This window comes from Giraffa tippelskirchi, chromosome 8 (genome assembly GCF_054371585.1).
Source record: "Giraffa tippelskirchi isolate mGirTip1 chromosome 8, T2T-mGirTip1v1.2.pri, whole genome shotgun sequence".
Lineage (NCBI taxonomy): Eukaryota > Metazoa > Chordata > Mammalia > Artiodactyla > Giraffidae > Giraffa > Giraffa tippelskirchi.
The window spans coordinates 150309287-150337276 of NC_137282.1; the positions used below are offsets into that span (position 1 = coordinate 150309287).

The 27990-nt window shown below is 40.4% G+C and overlaps 1 protein-coding gene across 44 annotated transcripts in view; it reads right to left on the minus strand.

The window, feature by feature from the left end:
- The window catches only part of CDKAL1 (CDKAL1 threonylcarbamoyladenosine tRNA methylthiotransferase), a 918695-nt gene that overhangs the window by 795768 nt on the left and 94937 nt on the right, over positions 1-27990 (minus strand). The gene's annotated exons all lie outside the window — the stretch shown is intronic.

Here is a 27990-nt window from a genome sequence, read left to right on the forward strand (position 1 = left end):
GCATTTTCTTCCTACATTGTCAATACCTGCAAGTATTTAATAACGTTCAAAAGATAAAGTGAAACTGGCCTAATCTTCCCTCTGGATGTGAGATTAATTGCCTCTCTGGGGACTGTGTGTTAACATTATTCAAGCGCATGTATTATACACTGAATATTCTTCAGCTTGAGATGTTACTAAAAATATGGTTTGTCCTCTTTGAAAAAGTTAATGATTAACATTAAAGTGAGCCTTTTATTCCTCTCGCTAATTTGATTAGATACTGTTATATACAACAATAAACTCACTAGCAATGCAACAAATCACCTAAACCCATGTTTACTGAAATGAATTTATAAATGCCTGAAGTGCTTGATGCTATTCCAACAACCTTACTGCCTAAAAGGACTTAAACAGTAAAATAGGATTACCATGATGAAAGGAAAACCAAAATTGAAAACTGCAGCACCTTCACTGGTATTTCACTAAGAACAGAAGCAAAGGTCAAAAGAAATGAAGAACCAAGGACACTGATGTCTGTGTGTACATTCTCTACCTGAGAATGGAACTTCCAGTGAGAACATAACATGAAAGGGAGGGTGAGCATGTCCAAGCTTCCAGTAAAACTTAGCAAAACCTTCTTCCTCGGCATCTTTTATAAAAATGGTAAATTTCTTTTTACAAAGAGGCAAGATACACAACTATCTGAAAAGGAAAGCTCCTCATTACTATACATCAGCTGAATACTAAGATTCCCTCTAACTTGTCTTACTCCTTCCATTCATATGTATGCCTCACCAGCACCCCAGAGTCTATCTTCCCACCCAGAAGCCAGAGGGGCTGTCCGTAAAACATCAATCTGATTATGCTGCCTGCTCAAACTCAGAGAGGACGAGTATTCACCTACCTTTTCTAGTTCCTCCCAAATTATTCCCAGAGATGCGACCTAAAAGACAATCTTCTTGTAGCAATCTAATCAGATTACCTTTTCAATCTTCCAGTGAATTCCAGTTGGTATTCAAAAATCTCTACCTCCTTAACTTCAATATTCATTTCTCCCTATATTCATTATCCTTCCAGCCACACCAAAGCAAATCCCTCAAGTTTGCACTGGTGCATCTGAGGAGCACACTTGATTTTCTTCATAGAAACAGCTCAGGCCCCTTTCAATCTGCCTACCCACTTGGCTAACTCCTATTTGCCCTTCAGTTTCCCCTTGATGTTGGTTCAATGCCTCCTCTCTGCACTCCCACAGTAGACTGTGTTGAGACTATCCTTGTACTTTACAATTCTGCATTAAAATAATACATTTTCCCAGTCTGTATACATTACTATTAAAGAGATATTGAAGACGACATTTTTTTCTGCTGTTATCTGAATGTTCAGGGCCTAACACAGTGATGGGTACAGAACAGACATTCAAATAACCATGGAAAACAAAACAAGGCACAAGCAGGAACAAGAGAAAAGATGCTAAAGGGATAATGTGTGGGACCACATGCATATGGCTTGTTAGATGCCTTCTGCCAATTTCCTAAAGCTCTGAAGTCCACACCAATCCTCTGAAATAAGCTTCAAGAAGCTCACCAATTTATTTGACAAATATTTAGGACCAAGATTTTACCTTATTCACAGCCAGATCCCCAGCACTTATTACGATGCCTTGTACATAATAGATACTCACTGAATACCTAATTACTGAATGAATGTTGACTCTTGAAAGACAAAGCAATACTATGAGCTATGTATTATGCACATAAGAAAAAGTCATGGGTGTCTGTTAGCTAATGATGAAGAATGTAGAGACTATGGACTTACTTCAAACAAAGAAAAGTCAAAAGACAGAACCATATGTGGCAGATGCCAACTCTATATCCTGGCACATTCTTTCCTTTGGTCACCTTCAAGTCGTCAGACCACTTTCCCCATACTTCAACAAAAGCCTTCTCAAGGAGAACTCCATTAATAAATAAGGCACATTATTCTACTCTGTCTGGAATTTTGCCAATGTTGAAATGTACTGCCTTTCAAAATAAAGTGAATACTGTGCTTGGTGACCCAGTAATCGTGATCAACAGGAATCCTGTGAATATACCAATATGCCCATAATGTTATCTAACTTTTTTGGGGTGTGTGTGTTAGTTGCTCAGTTGTGTCCGACTCTTTGCAACCCCATGGACTGTAGCCCACCAGGCTCCTCTGTCCATGGAATTCTCCAGGCAAGAATACCGGAGTGGGTTGCCATGCCCTTCTCCAGGGGTTCTTCCCGACCCAGGGATTGAACCCAGATCTCCTGCATTGCAGACATATTCTTTACATATGAGCCACCAAGGAATACAAACTTTGGTAACCACCTCCAAAAAGACAATGTCCTTTCTCCAATGAACACATGAGTTTCTTATCCAGTTATTTTTGAACTTAGTTTTGAGCTAATATATCTTATTTAATATTGTCAAAAAGATCATTCTACTTAGAAGTCAAAAAGATTGTTCTATTCAGAAGTATAAATCAACCAACAATCAAAACGCAATGAGGTTGCACTACGTGTCAGGCTCTGTCCTAAGTGCTGGGGATGTGGCTGTGAAAAGAGATTCCAACCTCAAGGAGTTTACAATCTTAAAGAGGAAATCTGATCAAAACAAAAGAACAGAAACAAGCAAGGTAATTTCAGGCACTGGTCAATGATATTAAGATGATTAAAGAGGGTAATGAACAGAGAATAACTGTGAGGTTGCTGGTCAAAGTCAGTCTCCCTTAGAAGTTTAAATCTGAGTTGCGACTGACACAATGGGAAGGAATCCGCCAAACAAAGATCAGAAGAAAGAGCACTCCAAGAGGAAAATACCACAAGTGCAAAGGCCATGAAAAAGGCCCAAGCTTGTCATGTTCCAGTAACAGAGATGATCAGCATGACTGGACATAGGGAGAGAAAGGTCTGAGAAGCAGGCAGGAATCAGATGATGGTGGCAGGTTAAGAGCTTTCAGTTCAGTTCAGTCGCTCTGTTGGACCAACGACTCTTTGTGACCACATAGACTGTAGCACACCAGGCTTCCCTGTCCATCACCATCTCCCAGAGGTTGCTAAAACTCATGTCTATCGAGTTGGTGATGCCATCCAACCATCTCGTCCTCCATCATCCCCTTCTCCTCTCCTCCTGCCTTCAATCTTGCCTAGCATCAGGATCTTTTCCAATGAGTCAGTTCTTCATATCAGGTGGCCAAAGTGCTGGAGTTTCAGCTTTACCATCAGTCCTGACAATGAATATTCAGGACTGATTTCCTTTAGAATAGACTGGTTTGATCTCCTTGTAGTCCAAGGAACTCACAAGAGTCTTCTCCAACACCACAGTTCAAGAGCATAAATTCTTCAGCACTCAACTTTCTTTCTAGTCCAACTCTCACATCCATACATGACTACTGGAAAAATGACTAGATGGACCTTTGTCAGCAAAGTAATGCCTCTGCTTTTTAATATGTAAGAGCTTTACATTTATCCTAAGGGTAAGGGGAAGTCACCATTGGATTTCAAACACATAAACTAATTTCTACCTCAGTAATCCCACTCTGCAATCACTGTGAAGAAAAGTCTGTAGATAGGGTAAAAGTAAAAACAAGTGGGAGAAAAAAAGTAAAGGCAAGAAAACCAGTTGGAAGCTGATGCAATGCAATGGTCTAAGAGTAAGTGACAGGTGATGGAAACTTGGACTGGGGTCAGAGCAATGACATGAATCAGAGAAGTGAGGAGAGGCATGTTTCAGAAGTAGAATCAAAAAAAACTGATAGAGTAGGTATGTGTTGTGCAAGAAGGAATCAAACAGGATCCCTAAGCATATGGCAAAGATTCTGGCCTGAGTATCAGTTGCCTGTGGTGCCATTTACTGAGATGAGGAAGGTTTAGAAAGACATGATTCGGGGAACAGAGAATCCAAAGTTTTGTTGTGGCCATGTTATATTCAAGATCCCGATTAAACATTTAACTAGAAATACTGATCAGTCATTTGATCTCAGGAGTCTTCCAGGCTGGAGGAGACTCAAAAACCCAAAAAATAACTGAATTCATAGAAATGGATGCACTCACCTAAGAAGAGAAAATGGGGTGGGGGGGAGAGAAAAGTAGAAGACAGAACATTGGTGCTTCAAAGGTCTGATGGAGAAGCGGAGATGTGAAAAGGCCATCGAAAAGAAATAGCCAATAAGATAAGAGGATAAAAACTAGGGACCATGGTGTCACAGAAATCCAAAAAGAGAGTATTTTTAAAAGTAGTAATCCACTGTACTAAATGCTAAGAGTTCAAGAAAGATATCTGCATAGTTACTAAAAAATTAAGATGATCCTCCACCCTTTATCATTTTTCTTTCTCAATTTTGAGTATTTGCTTGCTCTGTGCCAACCCACACACACTCAGCAAAGGACTTTTTCTAAGGTTTTTAAATAACACAGAAAAATTCACTACAAAAGGGGAGTGAGGAGAAAAATTATATATGGCTATTTGCCATTAAGAAATGTTGATTCCACATCTTCTGCCCCTTATGAACCCATTTTCTGGGTTTTAAGATGCCATCAACCATAAGAAACACAGTCAACTTTGTAATAGCTCTTCAAGAGAGGTGGAACACTATATTCAGTTCTTTTAAGTTTTAAGATACATCCCAACTTCAAACATTACTATAGGAGGCAGGGTGAGAGTGACATGCATTTGAAATGGAAGAAATAAGCTATTTGGTATTTGGTACATCTACCTTAGAGCAGCACCATCTAGAACAATCAGGAAATAACAGAACACCTGCAGTGTCTAGAACTTCATCACCCAAAACAAAACAAATGTTTAAACATCCTACTGCTAGTAGGTAATTTGGTTATTGGATTAAGTATCTGCTAAGAGAAGGTTAACAGCTCATGGTCTTGCCTTAATCAGAGCATCCCTGGCAGATTCTCCAGTCCCAAGAGAAACAGAATTAGAGCAAGAACAGACCAAGGAAGGGAAAGGCAGGGAGAAGGCACCAAGACGGAAGGCACGGACTTTGAGAAGCCAAAGGACTGAATTCTACCTACCCTCAACTTGTTCTCTAACACTTGTTAACCCCTGATATGCAGCTGAAAATCATCTGTACACAAGCCAAATATTGCCAATGCCAGAGCTGGGATATCAGGGCTGGTGTGAAAAGCTACCTGTTTGAGGCTGGCCAGATGGAATCTAGAGCCCAAGATTTGATTATTCACAGCCCTTCATTATTACAAATGGTGTTGCAATGAATAGCACTGTGCATGGATCATTTTGTGTTTTTCCCATATTACCTTTGGAATCAAGTCCAAAAAAGTGGGGCTGTTCAGTCAAAGGATAAATTCCCATCTGTAAGGGGTACACAGCTTCGCACTCCCATGAGCAATGCATGAGATTACCTACTTATCCACAGCATCACCCATGGAGTGTGCTATCAAACCTCTGTAATTTTGCCAATGCAATGAGAAATAGGAAGCCAGTAGGATTTGAATATGTGCACTTCTCTTATGAAGAATGAGTTGAGCAACTTTTCATGTGTTTAAGGATCATTTGCAGCGTCATTCCCCACCCCTACCCCATTTTCTGTCTGTTCAGATCTTTTGCCCATTTTTCTACTGGGCTAAATAGTCATTTTAATCTCACGTTTTAATTTACTCATACATACAAATACACATACAAAGAGGATGTTAATCCTTTGTCTATGATAGAAGTTGCAATATTTTCTCCTGGCTTGTTATTTTACTTTTTATAGTTTCCTCATGCTTTTTAATTTTCAGGATGTCAAATTTATCAAACTCTTAATTTTATTGAAGTATAGTTGATTTACAGTGTTAATTTCTACCATAAAGCAAAATGACTAAGTTATACTTATATATATTGTTTTTCATATTTTTATTATGGTTTATCACAGGATATGAAATATAGTTCCCTGAGCTACACAGTAGGAGTTTGTTGTTTATCTATCCTACATATAACAGCTTGCATTGGCTAATCTATCAAATATTTCTCTCATTGTTTCCAGATTCTGAGTCATAATTAGAAAGTTTCCTCTATTCCCAGATTACTAAGGAATTCACCCATATTTTAATACAGTCAGGGTTTTACATTAGAGTTTGGCTCTATTAGAACTGTATCCCAATGTACATTGTTCTCACTAAATTTTTTTCATGCAAAACAAAATAAGATCCTTTGTTCTCATACCAAATTGAAAAATATTAAAAAGTATGGAACTACCTAGTGATAGCAAAGGAATGAGGCAACTGTCAAGCTCTCCTCTATTGATGGAGCCTCTACTGATGAAGCTCTTCGGAATACAACGGGAATAGCTATCAGATAGTTAAACCTGCCCTAGAATCTCTCCTACACATGCTTATAGGATACTTGCCCCACACACAGATTTATATACAAACACACACATATCCATGTATGTGGATATATGTACACACACACAAACTTTAAAGCTCACATGGAAGACTGACAAAACAAAGAACTCAGAAAACTTACATATTTGTTACAAGGAGACATTAAATAAGTAATGGGACTGCAGCTACAAAGCCATTTAGCTGTTAAAAAAGCAAGATATACCTATAAGTGATTATTTACAATAATCTTTGTTATATCACCAGTGAAAGTAAAGTGAAGAGTAGGTCTTGTCCTTTACCTGTGTTTTAAAAAAGGAAAAGGAGAAAAGAGGAAATTATAAGTAAAAAACAAAATTTCTTGAAGCATAAATATGAAAGTGTTTTAGGTGTTTACCCTTGGAAATAAAATGAAGGCTCAGCTGGCCTCCAATACGGCCTAATGTGCACCTTTTATAGTCTCTCCCTCTCTTCTTTGTTTAAACTTGCATGGATATTACTTTTATAATTTTATGAAGTTTAACCCTGAGAAGAGACACGTTAATATTTAATTTATATCCATCTGCATTGTTTGAATTTCTAAAAGCATTTAAACTAAAAATACTAATCAAGCCTTAAAAAAATCATTTTTAATTTCCTTTTTTGTAGAGCTCAGAATCAATAGCAGTCTTTCATTTTTAAGGTAAGAACATAAACTGTGCTCCTGCTGTGATCCATCATGAGAACAGTGACCTGATAAATATTTTCTGGGACTTTTCTCCCCACTGCTAAAAAGCTTTTGTACTCACTGAACCAAAAAAATGATGGCCATTGACACACCACCCACTTTGATTATGAGGATAGAGAAACAAACTATTATTTATTTTAATAGAAATGCATTTACTTTCCAAACTATTTCTTTATGTACACAAGATAAATCGCTTCCAAATCCAAAGCAATAAAAATCTGATTAGCAATAATGATAATAGCTAACATTATTGAGTACATATTATGCACCCAGCAATGAGCCAAGCATGTCATATTCCTTTTCTTTTTATCCATCTAATCCTCCAAATTGAAGTGGGTTCAACTTTTACTCTGGTTTTACAGAGGAGGACTCTAAAGCATAGAAAGGAAAAGTAACTTGACTAAAATCAGAGTAAGACAGTTGGGGCAGGATTAGAAATCCAGACAAACTGACTCCAAAACTGTAAACTTAAGGAAATCAGAATGCCTCATTAGTGACTCTTTGCCTCCTGATCAAAAAATAACACAGCCAATACCTAAAAACAAAATAAAGCAGCATTCCATGACCGTAAGGTTGCCTCATGATACTATTTCTAAGAAGGCAAATAACCAGGCTTCAAAAGGAGCTGTTAGGCTATTTCCAAAATTTCCAAGACCATGAACACGTCAGCTCTTGGCCTTCCATAATCAGTGGGAAACTGGCAAGTGGAGAAAAGCTTACTACTGAGTACAGGAGCATCACTGGCAAGCACAGGCTGACTCTCCAAGCAGCGCATCTTCCCATCCCCCTGCAGCCTTCTGCATAAGGGTGGCATTACAGAAGAGAGGGGCATGGTTCACATCAGCACTACTCATAATGAGACATTTAGCTTAGAGAACTCTCCACTGTCAAGGGCACACAGGAACAGCCTCACACAGTACGAGGAGCCTTAAAAGACTTAAATTCACAGATGTAAGTAAGGAAGTTAGCAAGCTGATACAAATAAAAATCCATTAAGAACAAAACGAAGGGAGACAAATGGTCTTGACTGTTTTAGACCCAGCAGCATCTGGGGGCAATTTCTTTACCACAGAACTCTGGAAGACAAATCATGTCCCAACCGTTTCAGTATCCATTGTTTAATCCAGTTGGGGAATTTCTTTATGTAAGACAAACCACTGGATGCCTACGAAAAACTCAGAGAATGGAGCATGCTTAAATGAGAAAATTTTTAAGCACCTTTAAGGAACATATTGAAAAATAATATCTTCAAACCAATGAAAGGCAAAAAATAAAAATTCTAGTCAATGCATTCATATTTTCCTCCCACATTTTATTGTTCTTTATAGGGAATGTATAAATGCACGAAAGCATGCAATAACCATGCTTTCAATATCTATTTTATAAAAGCAAAGTGATCATGACAAAGTACACTCCCTTTAACCTGCTAGGCTTGGAGGGCTGAGAGGCTGGGGAGAAGACGAGAGAGAAAAAGTAGGAAAGATGAAGAGAAGAAACAAAGAGGAGAGAGAGAGGGACAGACTGACGGAAAGTATCTCCAGCTCCCAAGTTGAAATACTTGGAGCCAGAACTGACCCTCCGTCACTGCACAGCGCTGGTGACTGTTTGGCATGTTTCTGAGTGAAGCAGAATACAGCATCTTCCGGGGAAGCACTTATGCTTGGAGATTACACGCATAATGAGTTTGTTCTTTTAAAATACTCCTGCTGAGCATTTTGCAGAAATAAGATGAGGAAGCCAAGGGTCAGCTTGAACTCTGTTTACTGTATGAAGGGAAAAGAATATTTTTTTTCTCTTCTAAATGAGAAATAAGAGTCGGTAAAACTCTACCAATAACCACTGAAAATTAATTATATAGCTAAATAGACCTGGTCATAATCAAAATCAGAATGCTAGACAGACCTCTTACAGAACACTGCTAATATTCCTCCATCCTCTTTCCAGGTTAAACTGTTCTGCTGATACTGACACATAATTACTTCAGAAGTAACTGTGTCCAAAGAATCTCTATTTCAAATGTGTTAAACAGGCTTCTAAACTAAGAAGCAATATACACACCAAATGGACTTTACAGGGCACTGCATGATCGGGTCCCCATCCCTCTGTCCAAAGTCCACCTTATATGCTATGTTCCTGTCACCGAGCTTTTAGGCCCTCAGGCCTAGTAAGTAAAATTCAAATGCTGAGATGACCAAAATCTAATTGGATAAAAAAAGGGCACAGACTATGAATAGAGTTAATGAAAGAAGAAACACATATGGCTTTTGAACAAAGATGTTCAACCTCATTTTTGATCAATGAAAACTAAAACTGCACCAAAAACAAAACAAATACCTGTACCATTTTTCTTCACTTTCTATATTGTCAAAAGCTCCAAAGTTTGATAAAACACTCAACTGGTGTAACTATGAGGAGACAGGAACTCTCGTGAATAGTAAGGGTTACAAATTAGACCATCACCCATGGAGGCAATTTGACATTATCTCCGGAAATGGCAAACGCATAACCTGGGACTGAGAAGTTCCATGAATTTAGCCTATGACAAACATATTTGCACAGGTGCAAAGTCATTCATTGCAGCATTATTTGTAACAGCAACAGGTGACCAGCTAAATACATATTAGTATATTCAGAATTGAAACTCCTATAAAGCTGCTTTAAAAAAAAGGGGGGGGGGAGAATAACCTCAAAGTCCTAAAGTAAAAAGATGTCCAGGACATATGGTTCAAAGAAAATACGAAACTAAATAATAAAGATACTATGCCACCACTGGAAATCAAGAATATATATTCACACTTGCTTGTATTTGCATCAGAAATTGGGGGTATGTGTACAAGAAGTGAATAGCAATGGCTGGGACTAGAGGAGGAGGTGGAATGAGATTGATGGGAGACAAGAGGAAGATATTTTCCTTGTATAACTTTTTAAATTTTTGAGCCTATTCAAAACTTCAGTATTTTCAAAGTAAAAAAAAAAAAAAAAAAGCAGTTTTACAAAATGTAGCTTCTTAACCATCCCACTATCTTCGCATTTCTTATACTCCCTTCCACGGTCACACACCTGGAAAGAACTGTCTCTCTGCACCCGCTATATTCTGTTACCTCCCAGTCACTCTTCCGCCACTTCATTTTGATGAAGAGCTTCAACCACTCTCAATTTCCTGCAGACTTCTTTCATCAAGAAAACGGATAACCAAAAGCGACAAGACAGCACACCATGCAGTCAAACACTCCTTTCCTTCCATTGTCTAGAGTATGGAATGTTCTCCTCTTTTCTCCTCTCCTGTTTTCCTCTTACCTCCTTGGCTACTTTACTTTATCCATTCCCATCTGTCCTCCACGAAGTAGATTTAAAGCCTAGATTTTTGTTCCCTTGTGATCTGTTGTTCACTGGATGCTTCCAACTGTATTTCTCACAGTATTAAACATTACCAGTGCACTGAGAGGTGGTACCCACATTTACATTCCCAGTTCAGACATCCATCTGAACTCACCATCCAACTCATCTAGCAATATCTCCCCTGGAACATACCGAAAAAACATTAAATTCAACACCGATCACTTCCAAAATTGAACTCTCAAATTTTCACCCTTGTATTCTTAAGGTTCTAGTTAGGAAAACAGAAACCACTCTAGGCATTAAGATAAAGAACAATTAATACAGAAGTGTGGTTACATGGGCAATGGAGAAGCCAAGGCACCAAATGGGGAAGGTGAAGTAACCAGGAGCTGAGTAACATCAAGAAACTGTTACCAGCCCAAGGGCTAGAGGGACCCACTGGAAGAGCCCAGAAGCCACATCTGACCACTGGCAGCAGCAACAGCAACAACAGGAGCTGCCCATGGGAAACTAGGACTACAAGCAAAGGAAGAGCCCTCTGATAGGGACTGAAGCCACAGGAATGAAACTGCCACTTCCTGGGACCTAACCCAGAGTGAAAAGAGAGGGAGCAACAACCCTACCTCATTCCTACTCCCATATGCTAGGCTTCCATCAGTGCCCCCTACATGCCAAATCTAACCACAAACGCCAAAAGGCAGGGAGACTGTGAAATGCAGTTTCCTGCAATACAGATGACAGAAGTCAAGGAACTGAATCTGAGAGCCAACAGGAAAATGACTGACCCTACCCTCTTCCAGAATTCCCCATCTCTAGAAACGGCACATGTTGTTGTTGAGCCACTAAGTCGTGTCCAACTCTCTGCGATCCCATGGACTGCAGCAGGCCAGGCTTCCCTGCCCTTCACTGTTTCTCAGAGTTTGCACACACTCATGTCCATTGAGTCGGTGATGCCATCTAACCATCTCATCCTATGTTGACCCCTTATCCTCCTGCCTTCAGTCTTTGTCAGCATTAGGGTCTTTTCCAACAAATTAGCTCTTTGCGTTCGACAGCCAAAGTATCAGAGCTTCAGCTTCAGCATCAGTCCTTCCAATGAATATTCAGGGTTGATTTCCTTTAAGATTGACTAGCTTGATCTCCTTGCTGTCCAAGGGACTCTCACGAGTCTTCTCCAGCACCACAGTTTGAAAGCATCAATTCTTCAGTGCTCAGCCTTCTTTATAGTCCAACTCTCACATTCATACATGACTACCAGGAAAACCATAACTTTGACTATACAGACCTTTGTCAGCAAAGTGATGTTTCTGCTTTTTAATATGCTGTCTAGGTTGGTCATAGCTTTTCTTCCAAGGAGCAAGAGTCTTTCAATTTTATGACTTATGTACTCAGATGGTTTCTGGTTTCAACCAGAAACCTGGGAATCATCACTGATCCTTCTTTCACCTTATCTTCTCCCACAGCAAATCCAACAACTTCCAAAGGATTTTACCTCCAAAACAATGTGAATGTGTCTGCTCTTTATCTCCACAGCCAACACTCTTGCTTAAGTCACCTGGACCACAGCACAGGCTTGTCCCTCCCTATGGCTGCAATTAAGGTAACTATGAAAACTAGCAATGAACCAAAGGGAAGCACGAGCTGTTTTTGTCTTCACTAGATTATCATGGATAATATATATATGTGGACAGTGAAAACTGGGTGAACAAGATACATACTATTGGCAGCTATTTGCAACTATATCTTAGTAAGGAGAAAACGAGTCATTATTGAAAATCTGCAAGCCAGAAAATAGAGTTGTCAAAAAAAAAAAACTGTATCTTTTTTTAAAAAATGACTCAGTAAAATACAATTCCAGTTTATTTTTGAACAACAATGTTTCACACAAACAGGCAAAAAAAATAAACAACTTCACAGACAAAAAGAGTGGAAAAAATAAATCTTTTATCTTTGACCTTTATAATCATCTCATAAAACTACTTACAGTACAGTTAAGTACATACACAGAAAAGGTTACCAGCATCCTGGGACTAAGACTGTTTTTGTTGTTGTTTTTGTGTTTTTTTTTAAACCAAGGTGTTTTTTTTTTTCTCCTTTGAAATTATAATGAATATGGTCACTCAACAAGTCAAGTCAGAAATAGGAAGAACACTCCAAAGGCTGGTCTGGTCACCCACAGTCATTAAAAACGGCTAACCTCTAACAGTATGTTTAAAAATAAAAATTCAAATTATAAATACAAACAAATCTTCCTTTCAAAAGCACTTTTTTTAAATTGGAGTATAGCTGATTTTGGAGAAGGCAATGGCACCCCACTCCAGTACTCTTGCCTGGAGAATCCCATGGATGGAGGAGCCTGGTAGGCTACAGTCCATGGGGTCACTAAGAGTCAGACACGACTGAGTGACTTCAATTTCACTTTTCCCTTTCATGCATTGGAGAAGGAAACGGCAACCCACTCCAGTATTCTTGCCTGGAGAATCCCAGGGATGGCGGAGCCTAATGGGCTGCCGTCTATGGGGTCGCACAGAGTCGGACACGACTGAAGCGACTTAGCAGCAGCAGCAGCATAGCTGATTTACAACACTGTGTTAGTTTCAGGTGTACAGCAAAGTGACTCAGTTATACAAATACATATATTGTTGTTACTTTCTAAGTCATGTCCAACTCTTTCGAGACCCCATGAACTGCAGCATGTCAGGCTTCCCTGTCCTTCACTATCTCCTGGAGTTTGCTCAAAATCATGTCTATTGAGTCAGTGATGACATCCTACCATCTCATCCTCTGTCGCCACCTTGTCCTCTTGCCCTCAGTCTTTCCCAGCATCAGGGTCTTTTCCAATGAGTTGGCTCTTCACATCAGGTGGCCAAAGTATTGGAACTTCACCTTCAGCATCAGTCCTTCCAATGAATATTCAGGGTTGAAATAAATATAAACCTATTCTTTTTCAGATTCTTTTCCATTATAGGTTATTACAAGATAGTGAATATAGCTCCTTGTGCTATACAGCAGGCCCTTGTTGATTATCTATTTTACATATGGTAGTATGTATACATTAATCTCCAGTTCCTAATTTACCCCTCCCACCCTGGTTTTCCTCCTTGGTAACCATAGCTTGTCTTCTATGTCACTTTTAAGAAGCAGTATATGCCTGGAAAGCTTGGGGGTTTTTTACTTCTCTTATTGAAAATTCGTGTTGTGGGTTTGTTGGGTGGTGGAGAGCATGCATCACCTTCAGGTGGCTCTGCCCGCAGCGGGCAGCCTGGACGGCCTCGCCCCTCCAAGGTAATCATGTTGCTGAAATTCTAAGAAAGGAAGTAGAAAATGAATGGCTCAGGATGGCCTTTTTTCTGTTTGTTTTTCTTTTTATTGTCTAGTTATCCTCATCTGTCTTCTTCTTCTTGTGTCAGTATCATCATCCCTTTTTCCTTCAGCTGCCCTTTTGCCTGTAGCTGCCTCAGTTTCCTCATCTTCATTTCACCCTCTTCCTCACCAACACCTCCTTCCTCCTCCACCACTTCCTCTGGGCCTTCTTCTACCTCACTGGCAGCCTCCTGCCCCCCACTTTCCTCACTAGCCTTCCCACTGCAGGTACACCTCTCCCACTTTTCATCTCCTCCACAACTTCCTTCTTCTCCTTTAAGTCCTTGGTGGTGATCTCAGAGCTGGTGTCCACAGCAGTGTCTGACATGGGGGGGCACATGGTGAGTCTGGTGCACCAGACTAAAGAGAAAGCCCAGTTCACGGACTCTGGCAATACAGTCACCTGAGTCCACATCTGATGAGGAGGTGCGCAGGGAGCTAGTCTCAGCGACAATGAAAAGATGGCTTTTCAGAGCCAACTAGTTCGATTATGTCTTTACAGTCATGTATTCCATGAAAAATTTTCTTCCTGATTCAAATATTTCTAAAGTGGCATACTGAAAAGAGTTCCATTCAGCTGAGGAATAAATCTTAACGACCTAGAGAAACCACACACAAGCAAATTTGCAAAACATTTAGTTTCCACTCAAATTATATACAATCCTCAACTGGTTAGCAACTGATAACTCTTGGAATAGTACACTTCCATGAACAACTTTAGAATGCAGAAGTATCTCCTTGAAGGGAAGTTTAAGATATCTGCTGAATATTATTATCTCTAATACCAGAGTTACCTCTGATTTTAACACCCAGCAAACTTACTGGGCCAAAACAGTTATCAATTTGGCAATCAAAAGAGAAATACATGAAATTACCGAAGGAGGAAAGATCCACATTAAAAAAAAAGCTATAGACTAGGCATAGGTTCACTAGATTTCAAAATACAAAGAACAACAATATCAAGGATCTATGACTGAAATAATGAAACTATGAGTGAAGTACTTTAAAGTCAGTCTCCATTTTGATTTGCTAATGCCCACACCACACCAATGTTAGATATTTTGAGTATGACCCCCAAAGAGAAACAAAGTGAGTCAACCATATACCTAAGCAGGCATCCAATAATTGCTGTTCAACTGACTGACAGATATGCATACATAATATCCCCAAATCACAATATCACTTTCTGAAGTTACAAATGTGCTTGACCAGCTTGAGATAAAGAGAAGAAAAACAATTGCCTTAAAGGACTATTTGGGCAAGAAGAACTATTAGAAAATGTTGCCCATTTGTCACAGCAGCTGGGGACTTTCTGAGAGAAGTCTTTAATTCTCTGATACCAGTGCACATCAGTGGGGCTTCCCAGGTGGTGGAGTAGTAAAGAAGCTAATGCAAGAGATGCAGGTTCGATCCCTGGGTCAGGAAGATCCCCTGGAGAAGGGCATGGCAACCCACTCCAGTATTCTTGCCTGGAGAATCCCATGGACAGGGGAGCCTAACAGGCTACAGCCCATGGAGCTGCAAAGAGTCAGACACGACTGAGCAGCTGAGCTGGCAAGGCAGTGCACATAAATAGGGAGAATAAGCTTGATAAAAACAAGTATGACCACTTAATAGCATTTGACTTGTGGAACCTATGAATGTTATTCTTGGAAATTAGTATTGCTACCCCCATCTCCAAATCTATTTTTCAGATTTAAATTCTTTCTTTTCAGGTGGTTCAAAATTTTGATTGAGTTATTTTCTACTTAAAAGTCAAAAGCAAAGTAGTATTAATTTTGCTTCAAAACACTAGAGACAATAAAAAATCACTATAATTCAATGATAAAAAGGCAAATAATCTGATTTAAAATAGGCAAAAGCTCTGAATAAGACATTTATCCAAAGATATACAAATAACATCACATGAAAAGATGTTCAACATCAATAGTCATCAGGAAAATGCAAATCAAAATTACAAGGAGTTACTTCTCATCTACTAGGATGACTATAATAAAAATAAGTACAAGCCTTGATGAGGATGTAGAAATATTAGAATCATGATATACTGCTGATCAGAATGGAAAATTGTACAGCTAATTTGAAAACAGTCTGGAAATTCCTCAAATTGTTAAGTATAGAGTTATTATATGATCCAGAAATTCCTTTCTTGGGTGTAGATCTCAGAGAAATAAAAATATGTATCCACACAAAAACATGTACATCAATGTCCACAGCAGCATTATCTATAATAGACAGAAAATAGGAAAAACCCAAATATCCACCAGGTGATAGAGAAATGCTGCTGCTGCTGCTAAGTCGCTTCAGTCGTGTCCGACTCCGTGCTACCCTATAGACGGCAGTCCACCAGGCTCCCTCGTCCCTGGGGTTCTCCAGGCAAGAAAACTGGATTGGGTTGCCATTTCCTTCTCCAATGTATGAAAGTGAAAAGTGAAAGTGAAGTCTCTCAGTCGTGTCCAACTCTTAGCGACCCCATGGACTGCAGCCAACCAGGCTCTTCCGTCCATGGGATTTTCCAGGCAAGAGTACTGGAGTGGGGTGCCATTGCCTTCTCCGGATAGAGAAATAAAATGTGGTATATCCACACTGGATTATTAGGCAATAAAAAGAAATGAAATACTAACACATGTTAGAACATGGATGGACCCTAAGAACCTGAAAAGTGAAAGAGGTCAGTCACAAGGGAGCACATGTCATATGATTCCACTTAAATGAAATGTCGAAAGAGACTACTGGTTACCCAGGGCTGGGAAAGCAGGGGGACTGAGGGGTGACCGCTGAAGGAGTTTCTATTTTAGACAATGAAAATGTTTTTAACTGACTGGTGATGAATGCACAACTCTGTGAATACACTCAGAACTACTTAATATAGTACACTTTAAATGGTGTATGGTAGCAGAATCATTATGTCCATAAAACTGCTTTAAAAAAACAACAGTAACAGTAACAAAGTACTACAGATAAGCTAGAGCCACATCATCACCACTGTTCTCATTTCTCTGCCTACTGCCTAAATATTTCCTCCACCTGCCTGCCCTAGCAAACTCCTCCTCACCTTTCACAGTTCAGGTACAAGTCACCACCCCAGGAAGCCTTCTCTACCCTCTCCAGAAAGAGTAAGGCACTGCTCCCCATGTGCACCCAAATGAGCCTGGGACACAACCTCGCAAAGATTCATAAATGTGTCTCTCCCTTAGTAGAAGTCCCTCAATTGTCTATTCATCTTTAAATCCCCAGAGCCAAGCTCAGGACTTAGAAGAGAACATGCTCATATTGTGGATAGATGAAAAGGGAGGAGGGGAAAGGAGTGGGAGAGGAAGGAGGGAGTGAGAGGCAAAGAGGTGAAGGTGGGGCGGGGAGAGAGAGAGAGAAAAAAAAGGAAAGGGGAAGGGGAAGCACATGGATGAACAAATAAGCAAAGTAGCAAAGATCAGGACAGTTAATGAATTTGCATCAAGACCAAACGTTGGAGGCAAAGAGACTAGTTTTTGTCAGCAATCAAAAGTTAACTCTAAAGAAATACTACTTTCAGCAGAAGCTGGAGTCAGACTCTGACAGACAATCCAGTATTTCTTCCAGGGGATCTTCTTGTTCTAACAGGAAGAAAGACAGCAGCAACTTTCCATTCTGTGGAACACTATACACCGATAATTTTTTTCAGTTGCACTTGCAAAAATACCATGGAAAATGTTTTCCATTTAATAGACATTATGCAATTTATACATACAATTATATAAAAAGTTAAAAAAAAAAAAAAACATGCGTTAAAAACAGATTAGAAGGAAACATGCCAAAATGTTAACTGGAGCTGCATTTAGATAATGACACTCATATTCTAAAGATGCTGCTGCTGCTGCTGCTGCTAAGTCGCTTCAGTCGTGTCCGACTCTGTGCGACCCCATAGACGGCAGCCCATCAGGCTCCGCCATCCCTGGGATTCTCCAGGCAAGAATACTGGAGTGGGTTGCCATTTCCTTCTCCAGTGCATGAAAGGGAAAAGTGAAAGTGAAGTCGCTCAGTCGTGTCCGACTCTTAGCGACCCCATGGACTGTAGCCTACCAGGCTCCTCCGTCCATGGGATTTTCCAGGCAAGAGTACTGGAGTGGGGTGCCATTGCCTTCTCCGATTCTAAAGATGAGCTCTTCCGAAATTCTAGAGGCTTTCAGATAGGAGTCTAAGCCTGACAAGGCAGAGCTTCTTCCCCAAGCCTGATCTCAACTAAGGTCTCTGGAGACGTGTTCTGTACCATCCTACTGACTCATCTGCAAGGGCTGGCCCCTCTGAGACTTGGCTTTGGCCCCAAGGTTCCTCTTCAACCAGTTATTCAACAGAGGCCCAGGCTGGGACCTGGCAAGTCAAGGTTCTGACACTGGCCTAAAAGAAGGCTATTTTGATAGCTCAGAGATTAGGTAATAAGGGTCAGAGATAGGCTGTTAATTATAGGAAAAGGAAGGCTCAAGTGGGAAAGAGGTTTCTGCAAAAACCAAAGAACTTAGTGAATGATGGTGAGCTAGGAGGTAGATGGGTGCCACCAGAATAAAGGAACCAGAGATTCGTTCCCTGTGGATCTGAGAATGGGAAGACGACTGAGGGAGGAGGCTGGGTCCTGCCCAGATGGAAGATACGAGACCACATATTCCTCATCCTTGAAGTCAGGAGACCTCCCTGACCACACAAGCACACAAAGGCTCCTTGGAGGTCAAAACGGGAGTGATACTAACTGATGTTCTACCCATAAGCCTCTTCGGTATGGAATCAATCTCGGCTAAGAGATATGTGTACACACATGGGAGGTATCTTGAGATATCAAATGAAGACTCTGAACCAGGCAAATCAAAATGATTGGCCAAAGGAAACCTAGAAGAAATGGCCATAAAAGTAATTCAAACTACCACAACGGCGCAACTCAGCAACTCTGAGTCTGCCTGTGTTTCTATCCACACTTACTGTACTCTTTTCCTCCTGATAAATACTTTACTTGTTTCACTACTTCCCATCTTTCAGGGAATTATTTTTCTGCAAAGCTGAAGGGCCGAGGCCTTGTCACTGAACACTGGTCTAGTGGCTAGGATTTGGTCCTCTCAATCTCCAGCAGGAAACCAAAGCCCTGCTTCAAGCCACTGCAGGCCCAGGCCACCTGAGATCAATTAGAGAGTAGGAAATGACAGAGGGTTTAAGGTTTCTAACCTAGAAGGCACATGCAGAGGGTGACATCAGTAACATAAGTGGAAGCTATAGGGAGGAGCAGGTCATAGGAAAAGCGTGTGACTGCAGCATTAGACACATTCACTTGAAGATACTCTCCAGTGATCTATGAGAACACAACTGCACCACAAACAACTCATATAAGGTCAAACGCAGAACTCATATAAGGTCGATGATGCAGACGCCACCACAGATGACAGTCAGCAGGCACCACAGTGAAGAGGACTATTGTATACCAGGGATAAAAATCATCAAGGAGGTGGAAATGTGTCACAGAGGCAGAATGGGGGGGCAGGACTTCAAAAAAGGAGTGTTTGCCTGATTGAGTAATGGTGACAAAACAATAGATTTAAAGTGGTAGCAAAAAGCAGAAACTATGCTGACCTCTTCCTTGCCTTATGAATCAGAGGGAATTTGCCTAGAAATCACAAGTGCAATTTAAATGCTTGACTTAATTTCCTGTAGCTTCCCATTTGACTCTGCAATAAATTACAACTGAAGAACCACATCTGCATGGCATTTTACTCTCTGCACAGCACTTTCAAGTATATTATCTCATCTGAGCTCCAACAGCTCAGGTAAGTATTTATGATCCCCAGGTTGTGGATGAGGAAACAGGGATAGAAAGATGTCATGACTTGCAGACTGGGGTCCTAAGCTGGAAGCCAGGAGGCAGGGCCAGGACGGATGTGTGTCTCTAACAGGTGAACTGAAGCACTCGTGATCTAAACTATCGCTTTTCCTTTTGAGGGAAATGGTGATGTTGCCTTAATGCCCATGTAGGGAGATTATTTCTTTCATGATACTTAAAACAGCTAAGATTTGCACACTGAATCACAGATTATAGTCATCTACTTTTCTCCAAAGAAAGTAAATCTAGCACTTTGAATGTTATAAATTACCTCTAACTACTCCTCATAAAAAAGAGCTATGAAGTAGAGAGAGGAGATGAGGAAGCAACAATGTGGGGGCTGGATAAGAGAGTAACAAGAGGAAACCTGAGCGGCCCTCACCCTCCCCACCCTTCCGTACACTTTCCTACAGGGCGATGAGGGGCACTGAGCAAAGCGGGCACTGGGGAAGGTGGGTGGTGGCCATGAAGTGGTATCAGAGCCCAACCGAGTGGGTGGGGGTCAGAGGGGGGGAGTGCCAGAGCACAAGCAGGAGGATGAGAGTGACTGGCATGGGCTATCAGTGGCCAAGAGATGAAGAAGGCAGGGGCAGTCTAAAGGAGGGTGGCCTGACACCAAGTGGCAGAGTCTGAGCAAAGCGGGAACACCCACTAAGGCGGAGAGCCCAGCCCCGGGTCTCAGGGCCCAGGGAGAACAAGAAGGGCATCCTGGGGTTGGCGGGGTGGGCAGCCCAGCAGGATGTCAGAGCTGGAGCACAGTAAAAGGGGCAGATGCACAGAGGGCAGCCTGGTCTGCAGTGCCCAAGCCCATGGGAGGTGAAGAGGGTGCCACATGAGGCAGGTGTCTGCTGTCAGAGCATAAACAGGGTTAGGTGACTATGCACACAGGAGGACGGCCTTGTGAGCTGTCAGGAGGGTGTGCTCGCAGGGCATACAAGAGGGCTGAGGAGGCCACCTCCGTAGGATGCAGCAAGGTGCAGAGTACATGAGTTCGAGAAAGGTGAAAAGTTTTAAGAAAAAATTTACATAGCTCAAAGAACCTTCTCAAAAAATACATTATTAACTACAACAGGAAAAAAATAGCCCTACATCACCTTAATCAACTGATCAAAGTTAACGTCAACGATAATGAGACAAATCCAAGTCAGGTGTCACCTGACAGGATACACTAAGAGGATCGATTCTAAAGACAGTCCTTCCAAAGACGCCTCACGTGAACCTATTCACGAGCAACATCAGACAAACACAAATCACAGGGTGATCATTCAAATAACTGCCTGTACTCCTCAAAAATGACAAAAATAAAAGGGCAAGGAAAGAGAAATTGGTCCAGATTAAGAGAGTCTTAAGGAGACGTGACACCTCGACACAAAGTGTGATTCCACATTTCCCAGCACCACTTACTGAAAAGGCCAACTTTTCTGTGTTATGTTCTTGCCTCTTTTGTCAAAGGTAAGGTGCCCCTAGGTGTGTGGGTCTATCTCTGGGCTTTCTATCTTGTCCTACTGATCTGTATTTCTGTTTCTGTGCCAGTACCATACTGTCTTGGTTATTGTACCTTTGTAGTACAGTCTGAAGTCAGGAAGGTTGATGTCTCCAGCTCCATTATTCTTAAGATTGCTTTGGAGATTTGGGATCTTTAGTGTTTCCATACAAATTGTGAAACTGTTTGTTCTAATTCTGTGAAAAATGTCATTAGTCATTTGATAGGGATTGCACTAAATCTGCAGATTGCTTTGGGGAGTATAGTTTCTTCCAACCCAGCAGCATGGAATATCTCTCCATCTGTTTGTGTCTTTCATTTCTTTCATCAGTGTTTTCTGTAAACAGGCCTTTTGTCTCCTTAGGTTTATTCCCAGGTATTTTATTCTTCTTTTTGCAATGGTGAATGGGATTATTTCCTTAATTTTTCTTTCTGATTTCTCATTGTTAGTATATAGGAATACAACTGGACAGCTACATGTAAAAGAACAAAATTAGAACACTTCCTAACAACATACACAAACTCAAAATGGATTAAAGACCTAAACGTAAGACTAGAAACTATAAAACTCTTACAGGAAAACACAGGCAAACACTCTGACATAAATCACAGCAATATGCTCTTTGACCCACCTCTTAAGAGTAGTGGAAACAAAAATAAATAAGTGGGACCTAATTAAACTTAAAAGCTTTTGCACAACAAATGAAACTATAAACAAGATGAAAAGACAACCTTCAGAATGGGAGAATATGATTCAAATGAAACTGACAAAGGATTAATATCCAAAATATACAAACAGCTCATGGAGCTCAATACCAAGAGGGAAAAAAAAAAATCAGAAAGTGAGCAGAAGACTTACAAAGACATTTCTCCAAAGAAGACACACAGATGGCCAACAAACACATGAAAACATGCTCAGTATCGCTCATTATTAGAGAAACGCAAATCAAAACTATAGTGAGATCCCTCACACTGCTCAGAACGGCCATCATCAAAAAATCTACAAATAATATATGCTGGAAAGGGTGTAGAGAAAAGGGAACTCTCTTGTGCTGTTGGTGGGAATGTAAACTGATACAACCACTAAGGAGAACAGTATGGAAATTCCTTAAAAAACTAGGACTAAAACTACTGTATGACCAGCAATCCCACTTCTGGGCATATGCTCTGAGAAAATCATAACTGAAAAAGACACATGAACCCCAATGTTCACAGAAGTACTGTTTACAATAGCTAGGACAAGGAAGCAATCCAGATGTCCACAGACAGATGAATGGACAAAGCAGCTGTGGTACATATATACAATAGAATATAACTCAGCCATAAAAAGGAATGAATTTGAGTCAGTTCCAATGAAGTGAATGAACCTAAAGCCTGTTATAGAGAGTGAAGTCAGTCAGAAACACAAAAACAAATATATTAACAGACGTATATATGGAATCTAGAAAAACAGTACTGATGAACCTAACTGCAGGGCAAGAACAGAGACAGACAGAGAACAGACTTTGCACAGAGTGGAGGAAGGAGGTAGGATGAATTGACAGAGTAGCACTGAAACATATACCTCGCTATAAGTAAAATAGCTAATGTGAAGTTGCTGTGTAACACACAGGGAGTTCAACGTGGTGCTCTGTGACAACCTAGAAGGGTGGGATGGGGTGGGGCAGGGGAGGTTCAAGAAGGAGGGGACATATGTATATTTATGACTGATTCACACTGTTGTATGGCAGAAGCCGACACAATATTGTAAAGCAATTATCCTCCACTTAATAATAGATTTTTTTAAAATAAACAAACAAAATTCCAAAGCAGATCCTCCTGCTGTAAAGGACATTATGGAGATAACCAGTGTGAGGGCCAAGGAGGAGGTGGCGGCGAGGCCTAAGAGCCAATTCCCTGTTTTTGTTGGCAATATTTTGGCTTTTGTTGGACAATAACTTTACAGGAAACAGACACTAAGTATTTGGGGGTGACAAGGCATCAAGTGAACGGCTTACTATCAAATGGCTTAGAAAAAGAAAAGGATTTTCTATAGTGCTTCTACAACTTTTCTATAACCATTTTTATTTTTGAAATGAAGTAACTAGAGCAAACAGGCTGTTCCACAACGTAAGAACACAAGACTGCCATGAAAAAAATTGCAAGAGAATGAAAGGCACTAAAAATCATGGAACATGACTATCCAAAAGAAGCATTTTTTCTCTGACAGGAAAATAAGCATCATTTTTATGGGAACAATGTCTGGCAGGACCAATAAATATACTGACAAAGTAGGTTTTTTGTAAATCTCTTTATTAAGGGAATATCTATTTTAAAAGCTAAAGAGAAAAATATTCACATGTAATTATATTCATAAATCTTTCTGTAAGTATGGAGAAATAAATGAAGTTGATTCAGAGCCAGATACTTAAGTCTTTGGTGTGTTAAGTACCGTATGTGTTAGGTAAAAGACTTTATCATTCTGCTATTCATCCACTAACGTATTTCCAAGTAAAAAATAATTCAGTTTCCCTCACAACATTTTTAAGTATCTATAATTCATCCACACCCTTTCCTAATAAAAACACTCAGAAAACTAGGAAGAGAAAGTATTTTCCTCAAATAGATAATGAATACCTACCAAAACTCCTACAGCTCACATCACTTAATGGTGAAAGACAATACTTTCCCCCTAAGATCAAAAATCCAGGCAACTGCCCCATCTGACCTCTCAAATCCAACAAAGCACAAGGTGGTCCAGACAGCACAATGAAGAAAAAAAAAAGTGAAATGCAAACAAATTGGAAAGAAAGCCTTCTCTTTTTGCAGATAATACGATTATCAATATAGAATATCCCAAGAAATTTACAAAAGAAACTGCTAATAATCGAGTTCTGTAAGGTTGAAGTGAAGTCGCTCAGTCGTGTCCGACTCTTTGCGACCCCATGGACTGTAGCCTACCAGGCTCCTCCCATGGGACTTTTCAGGCAAGAGTACTGGAGTGGTTGCCATTTCCTTCTCCAGAGGATCTTCCCCATCCAGGGATCAAACCTGGGTCTCCCACACTGTAGGCAGACGCTTTACCATCTGAGCCACCAGGGAAGTCCTCTGTAAGGTTGCAGAATATAAAATCAACAAACAAAAAGCAAGTGCACATATATGTTCTAGCAACTAACAAGTGGAAAAAAAATCAACAAAAAGAATAACACTTGTAAGTGCTTCAACAAAAATGAAATAGGTATAAATCGAAGAAAAGAAAAATATGTACCAGATCTGTATGCTGAAAATTACAAAATTTTGTTGAAATAAATTAAAATAGACCAAATCTTGGAGAGACTTACCATGTTCATGGGTTAGAAGACTCAACATAGTAAAGATGTCAATACTCCCCAAATTGATCTATAAGTTTAATGCAATTCCCATCAAACTCCAGTAAGATTTTTGGGAGAAATAGATAAACTTACTCCAAAATTTAAATGAAAAAATAAAGTCCCTAAAATAGTGCAAATAATTTTGCAAAGGAAGAGGAGAGTGGGAGGAGTCAGTCTTCCTGATAGCTACAGGAAACAAGATCTTTATGACTGAGGACAGCCTCCCAGGAAACATACAATGGGGCAGCAGATAGATTAATTCAGGAAGTTATATTCACTGCCAGAACAGAAGCCTTTGATATTCATATCCTCCAGAGTATGCTGTGTTTGTGGACTAGTGAGTTTCTAATTCCTCACTTTCCTAAGTGGGAGGATTTGTTATCTTGTTCCTTAATCCACTGTAGTGTACTAGGACGCAGATTTTCTCTTTTAGCTTTATGTCACCAGAAGACAACAGGCTACAACCAGAGCCGATGGAGAAAACCACATATCAAGCAGACATCCTGGTCTATGAGGTAGATGTATGTCATCTCCCCAGAGAGGTGGTGACTGCAGTCATAAGAAGGCCGCATTGTGATTCTGGCTAGCCAAAGTGATATACTTTGCAAATACTATGGATGAAGCACAAGCTGGAATCAAGATTGCCGGAAGAAATATCAATAACCTCAGATACACAGATGACACCACCCTTATGGCAGAAAGCGAAGAAGAACTAAAGAGCTTCTTGAAAGTGAAAGAGGAGAGCGAAAAAGTTTGTTTAAAACTCAACAGTCAGAAAACTAAGATCATGGCATCCGGCCCTATCACTTCATGGCAAATAAATGGTGACACAGTGGAAACAGTGACAGACTTTATTTTGGGGGGTTCCAAAATTACTTCAGATGGTGACTGCAGCCATGAAATTAAAAGATGCTTGCTCCTTGGAAGAAAAGCTATGACCAACCTAGACAGCATATTAAAAAGCAGAGACATTATTTTGCCAACAAAGGTCCATCTAGTCAAAGCTATGGTTTTTCCAGTAGTCATGTATGGATGTGCGAGTTGGACCATAAAGAAAGCTGAGCGACGAAGAACTCGTGCTTTTGAACTGTGGTGTTGGAGAAGGCAATGGCACCCCACTCCAATACTCTTTTGCCTGGAAAATCCCATGGACGGAGGAGCCTGGCAGGCTTCGGTCCATGGGGTCGCTAAGAGTCAGACACGACTGAGTGACTTCACTTTCACTTTCTTTTTTTTTTTTTTTTCCCACTTTCCACTTCCATGCATTGGAGAAGGAAATGGCAACCCACTCCAGTGTTCTTGCCTGGAGAATCCCAGGGACTTGGGAGCCTGGTGGGCTGCCGTCTATGGGGTCACACAGAGTCAGATACGACTGAAGTGACTTAGCAGCAGCAGTTGGAGAAGATTCTTAAGAATCCCTTGGACTGCAAGGAGATCCAACTGGTCCATCCTAAAGGAGATCAGTCCTGAATATTCATAAGGACTAATGCTGAAGCTGAAACTACAGTACTTTAGCCACCTGATGTGAAGAACTGACTCATCTGAAAAGACCCCTATGCTAGGAAAGGTTGAAGGCAGGAGGAGAAGAGGACGACAAAGGATGAGACAGTTGGATGGCATCACTGACTCAATGGACATGAGTTTGAGCAAGCTCCAGGAGTTGGTGATGGACAGGGAAGCCTGGCATGCTGCAGTCCATGGGGTTTCAAAGAGTCGGACATGACTGAGCTACTAAAGCGAACTGATGGTTAATAAGAGGCTTCCTGGTGGCTCAGTGGTAAAGAATCTGCCTGCCAATGCAGGAGATGTGGGTTCAATCCCTGGTTTGGGAAGATCCCTGGAGAAGTAAATGACAACCCACTCCAGTATTCTTGCCCAGGAAATCCCATGGACAGAGGAGTCTGGAGGGCTACAGTCCAAAGAATCATGGAAGAGTCAGACATGACTTAGGGACTAAGCAAAAACAACAGTTAACAAAGTCAATACCTATTTCCAAACTTTCTCCCTTCCTCCCTCTTTACCAAAGGCTGGAGAAGCTTTTCCAGCCTTCCTTTCAGTTAGGAGAGACCACTTGAAACGGTTTTGGCCAGAACACTTAGGGCAAAGTCAGCTGTGCTACAAGGTTTCCGAGACAGCTTCTGGTTTCCTGGTGAAATGAAGAGAGATGCTTCACAAAGGCTTTTGGCTTCCTGACAGATACTTCCCTCAATCCATACCCTTTTCTTGGCACCCCACACAGAAAGGTGATACCTAGAGCAGGAGTAACCATCTTGCAACCATGAAGGAAAGGCCAAGAAAATTACAGAACAGACCTGACATTGCTGAGCAGCTCAGCCAATGTCAGCAAGATACCTGCCTCCAAACTTCTCCTCATGTAAGAAAAATAAATCCTCATTAGTTAAAGCCACTGCTGTTTAGGTGTTTTGTTATATACAATATAAAGCATCCCTACCTAGAAACAAGGTATGTTATCTAGTAATAGATTCTTTTAAAATATGAATAATGATTTACTACTGCATGAATATCACACATAATAACTCATCTTTCTAAAGCCTTCTGGAGCACTTTTATAAAGGATATTAACTTGATAGTATCTGTTATATACTCTCCACATACATTCACTTAGCCTCTCTGGGCTCTCACTTCCTTTCTTTCATTCAACAGGTATCCTGAGGAGCCTACTATGTGTTAAGCACTCTACCGGGTGCTGGGAAAACAAAGTGATCAAGATTTTGTCAAAGCCTGTTTCCAGCCAGCTTACATTCTAGCAGGAAGCTGATTTATAAAATGAGACACATGGAAAAGGGTATCTCCCAATACCCATAGTTACAAAGCAATGAAGCTAGGTTCAGCATATAATACAGGCATCAGGAAAAAAAACAATAAAGGGAGGGGGCTTCTGAAAGAGACTACTCCAACTCGGTGAGTCTAGGAGGGGAAAAAAAAGGTAGTAACTATGAAGTTAGAAGTTAAATCATTACAAAATAAAAGAAACAGGGGGGGAAAAAAAAGCACTCAATTCACATTCTCAACCCCACTCTGCGCAAAGCAACTGCAGTAAAGAAAACAGATCCTAAATCAGACTGTAACAGTTGGATAATAGGAAACACGATTAAGGCAGGTCTGGGAGACGGTGCTATGGCTTTAAGCCTAAACCAAAAAAAAAAAGCAGGATTTGTCAAACGAGGGTAGAGTCTCCCAATTTCGATTTTATAAAATCTCACAATTTTTTAACTTACCAGTCAACACTTTCTTCTACGATGATATTTTATAATCTTCACTACAGCCAAATCTGTTTGTTTTGTTCTACCCAGAAGCAATTCATTGATTGTTAAATGCCTTACTTCTACTTAATCTCATGGGGCAAATAGATCTAAATATTACAAATCACTTAAGAGAGTTAAAATACACAGAGTGCATTTAAGTCAAATGTGTCTAAACACTTATTAAAATGTACCTTATAGCAATATATTGACTTCTTACATGCTACCTATATAACTTGACTCATTAGAAAGCCCCAATTTTCAGCAATTTGTCATGAGTCAAAAAGAC